Here is a 15,929-nt window from a genome sequence, read left to right as displayed (position 1 = left end):
CCCATGAAAATGTGCTCCATATCACTCGGCATCAGGGAAATACAAATCAAAACCACAATGAGATATCACCTCACACCAGTCAGAATGGCTAAAACCAACAAGTCAGGAAATGACAGATGCTGGTGAGGATGCGGAGAAAGGCGAACCCTCCTACACTGTTGGTGGGAATGCAAGCTGGTGCAACCAGTCTGGAAAACAGCATGGAGGTTCCTCAAAATGTTGAAAATAGAACTGCCCTATGACCCAGCAATTGCACTACTGGGTATTTACCCTAAAGATACAAACGTAGTGATCCGAAGGGGCACGTGCACCCGAATGTTTATAGCAACAATGTCCACAATAGCCAAACTATGGAAAGAACCTAGATGTCCAGCAGCAGATGAATGGATCAAGAAGATGTGGAATATATACACAATGGAATACTATGCAGCCATCAAAAGAAATGCCATTTGCGACAACATGGATGGAACTAGAGCGTATCATGCTTAGCAAAATAAGTCAAGCAGAAAAAGACAACAATCATATGATCTCCCTGATCTGAGGAAGTTGTGATGCAATATGGGGGCTTAAGTGGGTAGGAGAAGAATCAATGAAACAAGATGGGATTGGGAGGGAGACACACCATAAGTGACTCTTAATCTCACAAAACAAACTGAGGGTTGCTGGGGGGAGGGGGGTTGGGAGAAGGGGGGTGGGGTTATGGACATTGGGGAGGGTATGTGCTTTGGTGAGTGCTTTGAAGTGTGTAAACCTGGCGATTCACAGACCTGTACCCCTGGGGATAAAAATATATGTTTATAAAAAATAAAAAAAAATAATGTATAATGTATTATTTGCTTTAGGGGTACAGGTCTGTGATTCATCAGTCTTACTTAATTCACAGCACTCACCATAGTACATACCTGTCCCAGTGCCCATGACCCAGCCACATCATCTCTCCTACCCTCTCCCCTTCAGCAACCCTCAGTTTGTTTCCTGAGATTAAGAGTCTCTTCTGGTTTGTGTCCCTTCCTGGTTTCATTTTGTTTCATTTCCCTCTCCCTTCCCCTATGATTCTCTGTCTTGTTTCTCAAATTCCTCCTATCAGTGAGATCATATGATAATTGTCTTTCTCTGATTTAAAGTCCCAAGTCCTCATTTTCTTTCTTTCTTTTTTCTTTTTTCTAAAGTTTTTATTTATTTGACAGAGAGAGAGAGAGAAAGAGCAGCAGGCAGAGAGAGAGGGGGCAGCAGGCTCCTTGCTGAGCAGAAAGCCTGATGCAGGGCTGGATCTCGGGACCCTGGGATCATGACCTGAGCCGAAGGCAGAGGCTTAACCCACTGAGCCACTCAGGTGCCCCTAAAGTCATTCATTTTCTATGATGCATGTTTCATCTGATCCTTTAACTCACAGTGGTTTTCTTTCTTTGAACTTTGGTGCATACTATCTTTACATTTTTAAAATGGATATCTAGAAATGATAGTAACTTACTTTATCTGCTTCTGAGAATTTATTGTGAAGGCAGATTAAAAAATATTGGGCAAACTCTTTTGGAAGATGCTCATTTAATTGTTGTTAAGAGTAAAGCAGCTGTATCATGCTTTGCCAGTTTTTAAGAGTATAAAATATAGTTAAGTTTTGTTTGAACATTCACATCCAATGAGTCTGAGCAACTATCCTGCTTTCTTTTCCTAGAATTCTTCTCCCAAGTTAAGTTCAAGGTATCCAGGGATATTTATTTAGTGCAAAGAATTTGTTATTATAACTTCTCTGAAAAAGACATGTGAAAAAGCCTATTCACCTCATCCAAGGAACTGTTCTCTGTGGCTGGTACTGTTGTTACTGTGATATGGAGTTACTTCTGAAAATAGTTTGAGTCCAAAATCAGGGTTTGAGTACCACTGGCATCACTCCAGCAAACATGGAGCCCAGCTGTGGCTGATTTGGCAATTATTTCTTTGTGTATATAGAGAGAAGACACTTTCATCTCAGGTGATGTTATAATATGTTTACTCCACATCATAGGATATATTGGCTTGGGGCACCTGGGTGGCTCAGTAGGTTAAGCCTCTGTTTTCACCTTGAGTCATGATCTCAAAGGTCCTGGGATGGAGCCCCAAAATCAGGCTCTCTGCTCAGCAGGGAGCCTGCTTCCTCCTCTCTCTCTGCTTGCCTCTCTGCCTACTTGTGATCTCTCTCTCTCTGTTAAATAAATAAATATATTTTTTTTAAAAAGGATATATCAGCTTCCAAATGTTACAGTTCTTAGTGACCAGCTCATTCAGTGCTGTATATACCCAGCTATCATTCTCAAGGCATATCATAGTGACTGTGTCAGGAATGGCTTTTCAGTATCATTCAAATTGTTCCTTCCATACAACCAGCCTTACCTTAACATTCTAGAGCTTCAGGTTGGGCCCACTGATAGTCCAGAGTATTACCTATTTTTTCCTGGGGATTTTCTCTTAGGGCACCTATACTTTGTCATGATCTGGCTTTAGGTAGATTCTAGTAATGTCAAACATACTAGGGGAAAGATTCTTCTTTTAGAAGTCCCGTTGGCCCTACATAAATTTTCAGAGCACCTGGCATAGTGGAAGATGAGTGCAGCTTAATTCCACCAATTACTTATATTTTAAATCTTGGATGCTTATTACAGTTTGAAAATCTTCCATATTCTTGGGTGATAGGCTTGCTGTTTACATTATAAACTGAAGTGTCATTCATTTTACTTTCCCAAACCAAGGTTCTCTGTAAGATAACTGATGTCTTTGCTGAGAAATTGCTAGTGAATTTTTACAGGATGTTTTCCTCTCTTAACAGTTATAGTCTGCCTCATTGGGCTAATTGTTACACTAGCATATAAAACGGAAATAATTTAAAGGTCCAAAAATAGAATAATGAATAAGTAAAGTGGTCAGTATATTTAATTAATTGGATGTTATCTAGACTTTCAAATCAAGATTATGAAAACCATAAAATGATATTACATATACTTATGAGTACTTAAATGACAAAAGTAGAGGTAAATTCCAAATTTGTTGTACATGTGCTTCTATTATGTGTAATATATATATTATATATATAATACATATAATGGGGAGATATATCTATATCTATATCTATATCTATCTATCTATCTATATCTATATCTATACCTCCATTCCCCAAGATATATAACAACTTTGCCATTCCCTTAATCTTGGGAAGGGCATGCAGTCCATTACCAGAAAGTTTTAGGTGATGGAATGCACACAGGTGGCCAGAGAGTGGTGCAGTCGAGTTCTTTGCCATTTTCCCAAGTCAATTTTAGGTCCATATGAGTGAGTCCATTTGAATGGAGATGAAGGGGTGCTTTCTGTCTGCTCTCTCCTCACCTTCCCTTAATGTCTCTGTGTCTTCATCCTTTGCTTGTTCCCTCAGGGTTAGGCTTCTCTTTCCTCTTTGCCCTCTGATTAAATTTGTTTTTCAGAATGTCAGTGTATGTGACTCTGTGTGTGTGTGTAAAATACACAGCTCAGTCCTGCCCCACAAGACAAGCCTTTCAAATACTAAGATGAAGGGTCCCTTAAGATGTAATTGTTCTTATTATCTCTTCTTCTCCTTTGATTTTGCGAACATGGTCAAGGTCCCATATTGATATGGCCACTTGCTTTTCACCAAAAAATGAGTGAGGCAAGAAAGAAACTCTACCTTCTTATATTTAGGGGAATAGGAATGGAAAGGAGTCTTACCACAGTATTTACAGGCTTTTATTAGAGTGGCATATTGCATTTAGTTTCTCTCCTTTTTTCTAATTTCCAAAGTGTATATAATGGGTTTTAATACTTTAACAATAAAGCAAAATATATAATAGGAAGTTATGAAAACTTAGTTGAGGAAGAGATTTCTTATCTTATTGATTAGGAAGTTGAATTCCAAGTTAGTTAAATGAGGTGTCCAAGAACAACTAGTGAGTGGTAGAACCAGGACTAACACCAGGGAGGACACATGTTCATGTAACAGGTAGAAAACTGTTGACAACAAACCTAAATTCTTAAAATGACCTTAACATTCTTTAGCTGCCTTACATAGGAAAGTCTGTCCCCATATTTGGACCTCAGTTTTCTCATTTATAAAACGGAGACGACTAATTGGATTACGATTTCCATGTGCTTTACACATGATAACCCATGTTATGTATGTGGTTCAGATACTGTCACATAATGGGTTGTCCTGATATCTGGTGCAGAGCCTTACCAGTATACCAGCCAGCAGCTTCTCTTGAGTTACTATATTATTCTCTATTCTACATACATACAATCCCTTGTGTTATAGCTGAATTGTGTCCTGCCACCTCCTCCTTGGGCCCCGAGATGGATCAATTGATTGATTTATACCTCAGAATGTGACTGTATTTGGAGATAGGGCTTTTAAAGAGGTAATTAAGTGAAAATGAGGCCTTTAGGGTAGGCTTTAATCCATCTGACTGGTGTATTAATGAGAAGAGATTTGGACACATAGAAAGACACTAGGAGTACGTCCATACAAAGGAAGGATATTGTGGGAACACAGTCACAAGGTGGCCATCTGTGAGCCAAGGAAAGAGTGCACAAGAAAAACCCAACCTGCCAGCACTTTGATCTTGGACTTCTAGCTTCCAAAACAGAACAGAAAATAAATTCCTGTTGTTTAAGCCGCCAAATTTGTGGTACTTTGTTATGGCAGCTCTGCCAAAGTGATAACACCTTCTATCTCTATATAGACGCGAAGCTGCTTGAGGGAAAATTGTACCAGATGCTATGTAATCATAGCATATGATCAATGACTTCTTGACGAATACTATGATCTTTATTAAGGATAAAAACTTTGTTTTATATTTCTTTTATGTCTCCTCTGGACCCCTAGCTATTAAGGTTACTGACAACTATAATGTGATAATGAGGATTATATGTGGTCTTTTTTTTTTTCTTTTGCAAATAGCAACTAGAATTGTCCTTTTTATGAAGTCATAGGAGTAAATGCAATTAAAGTTGAAAAGATTATTCCTTATTGCCTGTCTAGACATAGAACGAGAGAATTAAATCTTCAAATGTAATTTCAGAAATTAAGATTAATGACCAGAAGTATATGATTCCCTCGTATGCTGATGACCTCATGTTGTCTGAGACTAAATGTGGGGGCTTCTCACTATCTTTGTATTAATGAATATGATTGAGTTATTCTAAATATAGTCAGGATATAACATTAACTTGTCTGTGTTGGACGTTTGCCTTGTGTTTTCCAGAGGATCAAAAACAGTCAATCAAGAAAGAGAAAGTCAAAGAACTTTTTACTGAGTTTTAAAAATTACAATTGATTTTCATTTTCTGGATTATGGGAAATGTGGGAGAAAATGAGTTATCTTAATTAATTTATGGAAGGGACATCAGATGTAATTTTTTTTCAGGGTTTTCAATGTTTGCCAAGTCTAAGAGCTCAAAGGAGAATTTCGTGATAAATGAGAAAAGCTCTGAAGAGTAAGATAGCAAATTTATTACTGGGAAAGTGCAGAGAATAGTGTTTAAGGAAGTAAGGGCCTACTTCTTTTTGGGCTAACATGGCTTTTGCATGTTCCTTCACATATCCATGTACACATACATGGATACACACAAGGAATATTTTTCTTATATCTTGCCATTATGATAACTGGCTGCATAATCTTTGGGTATTAATTAAAACCTCCAGCCTTCATTCACATCTATAAATATATGGTGTTAAAGTAGATCTTCTAGATGCACTCTAGCATGCCTTCTAATTGTAACATTCTATGATTCTGTTGCATCTAGAGATGTGACCAAAATAAGAGGGGATGAAAGTGATGTCACTTGGAAGGCTACAGGTCATATTGGTTCTGCTGGTCTCCTAAACACGATCTCTACAGAGGGCCAGAGAGCCCTAACATCAAGCCTTATGCTTCAAGACAACTGGAGTGCTGTTTAGTGCTGAATGTTCAGAACCAGAAAAACGCCTGCAACTCAGAAGGTAATCAAAATACAAGTTGGATGAAGGAATGGATTACTGTTTCCAGTGCTGTTTTGGATCTATTGGATTTATTATGGTGTAACATGCCCATATTTTTCAGGAGCATGTTGACATATGTCTACTCAATTATTAGACATAATTAGAGGATTAGATAATTTGAGAAACATAATCACGTGTTGCTGCTAAACTGAACAAAATGGTCTGAAACAGCAGCAACATTTTAAAGAATACTTTTTTTTCCCCCACATAGAAAAACAACAAACTTTGTTTTATTCTTTCTTTGCTTCATTTACTTTTGTTTTGTTTTTACCACAATTTACTATCATTAGGGAAAAGGTGTATTTTCTGAATGTAAGCTCCATGAGGACAGGGCACTGTAGGTCTTCTTCGTGCACCTTGTAATCATGTCAGGTAGAGCTATTTATTAAATGAATATGTGAATGTTGAAATGTATAACCACAGAAAGATCAAATGATATTTGGCTCATTTTTCATTAGTAGTGAGGAAAGATAGCCTGGAGAGAAGGGATGTATGTATGTATTTATATTTATAACACATCAAGAGAAATGTATGGATATTTGGGTTTTCCTTTTTTTAAAAGATTTTGTTTATTTATTTGACAGACAGAGATCACACGTAGGCAGAGAGGCAGGCAGAGAGAGAGGGGGAAGCAGGCTTCCCACTGAGCAGAGAGTCTGATGTGGGGCTCGATCCCAAGATCCTGAGATCATGACCTGAGCCGAAGGCAGAGGCTTAACCCACTGAGCCACCCAGGCGCCCAGACACTTGGGTTTTAATAAAAAATAAAACTCTGGTGGTTTTCTTGGTCAAGTTCAAGGGAAAAAAGACAAAAAAAAGTTTAAATTTATAACCATCTTTTCAAAAAGGCTGATTGATTTAAAAAGAGAATTTTCGAAATATTAGCCATATGGCAAGAACTAATTAGAGACAACAAACTTACTTCGAAGTTTGGTGTGCCTCCAACGCAAGTCTTCAGGCAGGTAGCTTAACATTGCTCTTCTCTCCCAGGTCATTATCACAGCTCTTTGTGTGTCTGAGTTTGGTGCACACTTTCTGTGACTGAGGAGCCTGAGGTCACTGAAAAGCTATAGAGCAATCACCAGAATGAGAACCAGCCCCACATTCTGACTCAATAGGAATAAAGAGGAAATCAGTGGCCCAAGGAAGCTCTTCCTCTAACGCCCTGCCATTGTGAAAAATAGAGGCTACAGTATTTCATTATGAATCTGTGTGCTTCTCTTCTCACCCTTCCTTGGTTTGAGCATCAAAGGGCATTTCTGTCAGATCTGACCCTTGGAGTTATCTTCACTCATGCTTTCTACTATCACGTGTAGGCAGATATCTCCCCAGATCGATGCTTCAATTCACATCTCTCTCAACCTTTGCTGCAATCTTGCACCCTAACCAAACCATTTTCATTCTCTTAATTTTGCTGATTTTGACCTTACAGTTGAATATTTTCAGAGAGTCAAATTCACAGAAAATATTTCATTCTATTTTTTTTCCCCCTCAGAAATCAAATCATTAAAACTTGTGAACTGGACTTTTACAATTTTCTTCTTAAAAAATATGTTGTAGGGAACTGAGACACTTTGTGTGTGTGGGGGGGGGAGGGAGTAGGGAATACAGAGCCATTCACTGGCTTCCTTTTTTATTTCCTGAATAAACGTACTGAGTAAGTGTGACATGTACATCACTTTAATGTTGAAACTGCAGAGTAAAAAAATTTTTTTCCCCAAATACTCTACCCATTTATCTAACAGACAGAGCCCACAAGCAGACAGAGAGGCAGGCAGAGAGAGAAAGGGGAGCAGGCTCCCTGCTGAGCAGAGAGCCCGATATGGAGCTCAAACCCAGAACCCTGGGACCATGACCCGAACTGAAGGCAGAGGCCCTAACCCACTGAGCCACCCAGGCGCCCCTGCAGATTAAAATTTAAGAGATTTATTTTCTCCTTGAATTTGACTCTGAAAATAACTTATACTAACATCAGGAACTTTGCATGCTTATCTTTGTAATCACATGGTTCCCACAAATTTAACACATAGAAGTGGTTGCAATTGAAAAAAAAAAATTTGAAGAATACAGAAGAGTAGTTCTTTTTAAGAGTTTAAGTAGTTTATATTCAAAAGCATGTTTATTATCAAGTCTATCTAGCCACTATTTATATTTCTCAGGAAATATTAAATATTTATATATATCTCAGAAATTCTTAAATTTTATAAACTACGACTTAGTCAATATGAGATATGTCCCTGATTCACCCAAATCACAGCTTTGAAAAAAGTTTCTGCTGTCCACCTATGATAGATAAGGTTTGAATGATACATGAGCCATGGTGCTGAAACTTTACTTCTGCAGGGAATAATGTCTTTCTGAAGAGGTCTTTCTCATTCCAAGGTACTTATCTCCACCACAGCTATCAAGCCTTCATTAACCTCATGGTAACACTGGCAAAGGGAGGCCAAGAGTTTGCTTTTCTGGCCTTACATATTCTGGAAATGCATTTCCTTTTCTATAGCCATGTAAAGAACATCATCTGCACCGCCATCTCTATGCCATAAGCTTCAAGACTCTGAGTTTATCTTTGTCTAATTGTATGGTTCCTCTCTACTTTATTTTCATTGGTTACATGTTCTATTTCTTTATATAGTTTGTCACTCTGGAGCCTCTCCATGAAGGATCTACATTGCTTCTGAGTAGAATGAATCCTTCTTGCCACCTAGTTTGACCCTAGTGACCACCGGAAATATATAAAACTTGCCTATGGTTTAGCTGAAAAACTTACAGATTTTAGCCATAAAATATATCTTTTTAAAAAAATTTTATTTTGAACACCTTAAAAAAAATTTTTTTTTAATCTATTTGAGAGAGAGAGAGATCACAAGTAGGCAGAGAGGCAGGCAGAGAGAGAGGGGGAAGCAGGCTCCCTGCTGAGCAGAGAGCCAGATGCGGGGCTCGATCCCAGGACCCTGAGATCATGACCTGGGCCGAAGGCAGAGGCATAACCACTGTGCCACCCAGGCGCCCCTTTTGAACACCTTTTTAAAAAGAATTTATTTATTTATTTGAGAGAGAGAGAGAGAGAGAGAGTGCACAAGTAGGCAGAGGGGTGGAGGGAGCGAAAGAAGCAAACTTCCCGCTGAGCAGGGAGCCCAGTGTGGGGCTCGATCCCAAAACCCTGAGATCATGACCAGAGCTGAAAGCAGACGCTTAACCGACTGAGCCTCCCAGGCACCCTAAAGTATTATATTACAAAACAGAAGTCATTAAAATGTATTAAACTGATTTTGGCGTAATTTCATGAAGGTATTTGACAAGAATGTTTGGCAGCATATCCAGTCAGAGACCGCTGTAAAGGTTTCCTCCACATTGCTTTCTTTGGAACCTTAGATTTTTCTCTCTTGTTCTGTATTTAGAGTTTCGACCTGTCTAATCTTCTGCTTCTGTGCCTCACTGTGCTTCTAGGGCCTATTCTAATCCAGCTAAAGTGTCAGGTCAAAGTGTGAAGAAAACCTGAAATTCTTTTCTTTTTTTTTTTTTTTTAAAGATTTTATTTACTTATTTGACAGGAGAGATCACAAATAGGCAGAGAGAGAGGGGGAAGAAGGCTCCCTGCCGAGCAGAGAGCCCAACACGGAGCTCGATCCCAGGACCCTGAGATTGGGACCTGAGCCAAAGGCAGAGGCTTAACCCTCTGAGCCAGCTAGGTGCCCCAAAAACCTGAAGTTCTTACCGGAGTAAGCCAGCATGTAGCAGTCTGAGATCCCTCTGTGCTGGACTCCTCTTGTCCTGCTTTTCACCCTAGCATTTCTGACATTGTAAACAGAAGTCAATAACATTTTTTCTCAATGAAGTAGTCCTAAAAAGTTAACTCAAAGTATTTCATTAATTCAGCAAGCCTTGAAGTGGCTGGGGTGTTGGTGATGTAACCACATTGATCAGATGGTAACAGCTGCCAATTAAATGTAAATAAATTTAATTCAATTCCAGTCTGGCCAATTCGATTCAATTCAATTCAATTAATTTCAACACACATCTACTGAGCACCTACACAGTCACATACCACCTTAGGTTCTGAGTGTACAGGGATGAATAAAATACATTCACTATGTACACTCTAACAATGAGAGCAAGCATATAAACAAAGTAAATTCCAATGTTGTTCTATAACTAGAATAATGGAATCATATAGACAATGCTGATATAACAAGAGTAGGAGGTAATTAATTTTGAGAGAGGAGCTATGATGAAGGGATTCTCAACAATGCTTCCTGGAAGGAATGATACATAAGCAGGATTTTGAAAGATGACCAAGAGTATGTTAGGTGTCAGGGTGGCTCAAGTTTAGACAGAAGGAAGACCACTGGATAGCCTTGGATAGGCTCTTACAGTTATAATACTGATCTTGGCTGTTTTCACATACTTTTTCACCCCAGATCTTTTTTATAAGATGAATATTTTGCTGCAGTTGTATTAAAAACAAACGCATAAACCAAGAGATAAATGGCTTTGACTTGGGCTGCTGTGCTACAGCACAGACAGCATCTTCTGGATTTGTGAAATGTGGTTTTAGTTTTAGCATCATTGAAAAAGAGAGTAATGAAACCAGTAGAAAGTAGTAAAAATGCAAAATAAGTATGAATCAAGAGACTTGAGTTTAATTCCTCATGCTGACACCAAAACCTTTTGATTTAGGTTAAGTTATAAATCCTCTCAGGGTCTAAATTTTCTCATGTATAAACGAGGGGTTAACTAGGAAACTCTATGGTCTCCTCTAACTTTTAAAGCAATCTCTGTTTCTATAGAATGACCAGGACAGTGCAAATAACCTTCAAGACAGGCAGAGTGAATAGTAGAATTAGGGTAGAGTTTGGAGCCAGCAAATCTTAGCTTGAACCCTCGCTGAATTTTGTACAAGTTGAGAGATCTATAGAGCAAGGGCATTACTTCATTAGTGTCTTACTTGCAGAATTCCTGTTTTAACAGCATTGTGTGAATTAATACAATAACATGATCAAAATACCTGCAGAATTCTTGGCACATAGTAGGTACTCATAAAATGTCAATTTCTGTTTCCATCTTCTTTTGTTCTGATTAACAGAACCTAGTCAATCTGTCTTTAAATGGACTCCCAAATATTTGGGTGTTAGAGTCTAATTATTCTTAGACTCCTAGATCGGCTTGTCCACACCATGGTTTAGACCTGTTAGATTGAGCAAAGTACTAGAGAGATGGATTAAGATGTCATATAGCAATTTGATATTTGATGACAGTGTTTTTTTTTCTTTTTCCCCAAAGGGAAAGTCATTTCACAAACTCGTGCCTTAGTGGCCTCAGCTGCTTTTCTGTCTCTCGTGACCTTTCAGTTCTGCCTAATTATTAACACTGATACCATGCAACCTGACTAGTCAGCACATTTGCTGATAAAGGGGCATATCTTACACAATAATTCTCTTGCATTTCACTTCACAGCCACGATTTATTAGCTAGGATTTGTGGAGGGGGTCCTCATGTGAAGGCTTCTGTGCCTTTATAAGGACATACTGTACTACATTTGAGGGAAGATAGTACCATAAATAATATTATAAGAGGCAGGGCAGCTCAGTTATGCAAAAATAAGCTGAGTGCAGAATTTCTCAGATCAAATGTGTATGCCCCTCCACCTCCGTTCATCCTGGGGACTTTCTGGTTTTGTTCCATTCTTTTTTTATCAGGTACTTCAGGCCCAGTTTCACAGAAGCTTAAATACTTTGCTTTTTCTGATGTGCTTTTTGAAAAGATGTGAGTAAGGGCACCTCCTCATGGAATGGGAAAGAGTCCTCCATTTCTTATTAAAAGGCATGATAACATGTGATCATTGCTTTACTCAGGAGTTATGCGAAATGATGACATAGGTGCCTGCTAGGTATCCTGGGAAGATCAGGGACCTAAAAATCAGTCAGATATGAGTTCAGAGCTTCGCTTTTCACTTAACTGGGACTTTCCATTATAAGTTTAATTTCTCTGAGACTTGACTTCTCCACCTATAAGATAAGGCTAATACTAACTTCTGTATAGGACATGGTGAGAGACTATTGAGATGACATATGTAAACTGATGAACAGTATCTCTTGCATAAAGTAGGTGCTTATTAAATGGAAGCCACCATAAAAATAAAAATGAGCACAAACTAACAAGTACAAAGTGTCAGGCATTTTAGTAGTGGTTTAATTTACTAACAAATGAATGTCACATACATCCTATAGAAACAAATTCTTAAATTCTTATTTCCAAATGGCTGGTGTTTCAACTCTCAACCTTGTTTGTTGAAGAGACCAAACATAAAATAAAATAAATAAAATAAAATTTAAAATAAAACGCAAACCTAGAATTTTTTTTTTTTAACAGAATCTGTGAGGTATTTCCCCCCCACTAAAACAGAATTTGGCAAAATTTTTCTAGTCATTATATGAAAGGTAACTCTGAGAGAAGGCAGGAAGATTTATGAGACATAAGTAACAATCTTCCAGCCCAGTAATAGTATGTTGCAAACAAAAATAAGAAAGGCCATTATAAAACATTGAAAAGGATGTTACTTTTCAGGTCTAGGATATGTTTTCAGGAGACCGTGTTGGTATCTGTGGCCCGCATGAATATCTGTGATTACATGAATATGCTGTGATTCCCTGACTGAGAGGGAGCCTGCTGATAGGACTGGCTGGAGAGGAGCGTTCCCATGTGGAAAGGTGGGGATAAAATTGCAGTCACAGAGACAATGCACTTTTATCCTGCTGTACATTTCCCACAAAGCCAAATAACCGGTGAGATTGGTCTTTGAAAAAACAGATACTTGCTATGCTAATAACCCCAACCTCAAGCCTACAGAATCATTATATACACTCCTTAGAAGAGTAGTCAAAGGCATTCCATGAAAAAAGAGGGTGGTGGTGGTGGTGGTGGCAAACTTTCATTGTCAAATAAATTTGGAAATGTTGAATGTTATGTTCCCACCCTGGATCTTCGCCATATATATTAGCATATGGAAAGCGCTGAACAGTTCTGCATTTAAAAAAAGCTAATTAATTAGGAAATAATTCAGTGTTACCCTAATTTTAACACTGGCATTTCTTTTCTTTCTTTTTTTTTTTTTTTAAGATTTTATTTATTTATTTGACAGAGAGAGTTCACAGTAGACAGAGAGGCAGGCAGAGAGAGAGAGAGAGAGGAGGAAGCAGGCTCCCCGCTGAGCAGAGAGCCCGATGCGGGACTCGATCCCAGGACCCTGAGATCATGACCTGAGCCGAAGGCAGCGGCTTAACCCACTGAGCCACCCAGGCACCCAACACTGGCATTTCTTATCAAGGAATTTTTTAATAAACATCCTGTTGTGTTAGTGATCTGGAAAACATACTTGCGGGAAATCCTGGAATTGGCAGTCAGGAAAAAAAAATAGGGTTATGTATATGGCAATAGGAAGGAGTAAATTGTTTCAGGGAGGCAGACATTTGCAATTTTATATCTCCGGAAATGTGTTCCTTATGCTTTCTCAGTGGTGATATTTTAGTCATTTGTGAAGGTGTGGTGGAATCTTCTGGTTCTGGCTTATGGCTAGCTGAAATAATTTCCTTGCACGATAGCAAGGAGCAAGAATCTGTTATTTCATAGTTTTCCTTTGCAAATTAAGATGCCCAAGCTAGGTCTTATTGTCTGACAAAATCCTTTTCAGGTTTTGTTCTACAGCTTTCAAGTCCTGATGTAGCTTTCTTTTTAACTAAAACTATTTTCTTAATTTGAGCAATTCGCCAGGTTGAAGAAAACTTGTAAGCACTGTTAGTACTTGTCAGGAGTAAATGGGACTCTAGAGACTTCTTCGAAATAGGAAACATTTGAACAGAATATCATCATGCTTTCAGCTGTTTGTATAGATGCAGTTTCTACAATTCTATACCTCACAGCTCTAATGCCTCTTCATCTGTGTCTCAGGCCTCCATCAATAATCCTTCTGCTCAAACACACTTGACAAGAGAGGTAGAGTATATGCCCTTGCAATATCTTCTGAATGTCACTCAGCAGTGATGTGTAATTGGGTTCATAAATTTTAGGAAGACAAACGTAAAACTGAGTAGGGGATTTAATCCATATGATTCCATATTGGGAAAGGGTGGTGTTATGAGGATTTTATAAAATCAACTTTTGATTAGACAGGGGAGATTTTGTAAAACATAAAAAAAAATCAGTGATTATGGATGCCTATTGCATATAGATATATAAAATAAAACCTTCCTGTGCTATACCTTATATGAGTGAATTGGTTATTTTCTGGAGCCAGTTATAGTCATCTTACACCCTGTGACTTCTTTTCCTTCCTTCTTCCTTCCTTCTTCCCTCCGTCCCTTCCTTCCTTCCTTCCTTCCTTCCTTCCTTCCTTCCTTCCTTCCATAGACTCACAAACTTGATACTGAGAGTCCAATGTTCTACTGCTGAGCCAGCCAGATACCCCTACACCCTGTGATTTCTAATATGTTTTCTCAACCTTCAAACTTTACGATAAAATTATTGTCTCATCTCATAACATCAGTATTGGAAAAAAGGACCTAGTCTGCATGTGTTAAGTAAGATGCTCTATTCTTGCTGCCTTTCTGAAATCCAGGAGAAATCTGTGCTTTAGCCTACAACTATTTATTATTAAAAGATTAAGAAAAAACAATGAAACACCTTTTTGGACAGTGAAAGATATTAATTGTATTGATTTTGACCTTTCTGTTTACTTGGTAAAAGCTGTACAAAATTATCCTAATTATTTTTGAATGAAAGTTTTTCTTAAAGATTTACTTATTTATTTGAGGGAGAGTGAGAGAGAGCATGAGCAGGGGGCAGAGGGAAAAGCAGACTCCCCGCTGAGCAGGGAGCCCAATGCAGGGGGTCGATCCTGGGACCCCAGGATCATGACCTGATCCAAAGGCAGATGCATAACTGACTGAGCACTCAGGTGCCCCTTTTTGAACAAATTAAAAAAAAAAAAATATATATATATATATATATATATATATATATATATTCTTAAAACTATTTTTCTCTCTATACATGAGCCATATACTCTACTAACTTTTCATTATTTGTTTATTGAATTAACATTGGAACTTTATAGGAAATATACTATCTATATATATTTATTCTGGACTCTTTTTCCCTCAACTCTAGTATGTTTGTTTTCTTTATGGTTTTAGTTACAAAAGAAAAGAATGCTGTGTATTAGCATTGTTTGGAAACAGGAATGATGAATTTATAAAAGCCTTTGTCTAAATACAAGAAATGGAGGAGTTGAGGCATTGGACTGTAGGGTATCACTCTACCTTATCTAGGGCGAAATGCACTGTTTGAGGAATTCCTCTTAGCTCACAATTATAGCAGATAAGCATTATACAATTTCACAAGAAGATCATATTGACTAATTAAAAGAAATTACTTTAAAAGTATTGAAAGTAATGAGGCCTGAAGCCTCATTTAGCATGAACTCGACTGTGTCGAATTTGTAGTCGTTTTTCTCCTTCATTCAACTCTTCAGAGATTAGAGAATTCCAGCCTGTTCCGGAAGAAGTCACTGCCTGGAGTGCAAAAGGCTACTTTGCTCTCTGTGTCCATTTAACCTTTGACCACCCTGGGAGCCTGCCAAGTGTCAATCAGGGCTCATTGGACACCCATGCCTGGGGAACAGGACAGGGCAGCTCACTTCACCCAGGTCAACAGACCATCTCCAGATGGCAAAGAACTTCTGAAGTTATGAACTAACTTGCTTGTGATGCAAATTAGTGACCTGGGGCAGGATGCTTCATTAATGCTCTCACTGCCCTGAGCCACCAAGGTGTCAGAAGTAGGACTGCTTACTCTCCTATTTTTTTTTCCTATTTATAATACCTGTTAACAACCATTTATTCTCACAAAA

The sequence above is a fragment of the Mustela lutreola genome, chromosome 12, assembly GCF_030435805.1.
Source record: "Mustela lutreola isolate mMusLut2 chromosome 12, mMusLut2.pri, whole genome shotgun sequence".
NCBI classification, from domain to species: domain Eukaryota; kingdom Metazoa; phylum Chordata; class Mammalia; order Carnivora; family Mustelidae; genus Mustela; species Mustela lutreola.
Note: the sequence above shows the minus strand (reverse complement) of the source record.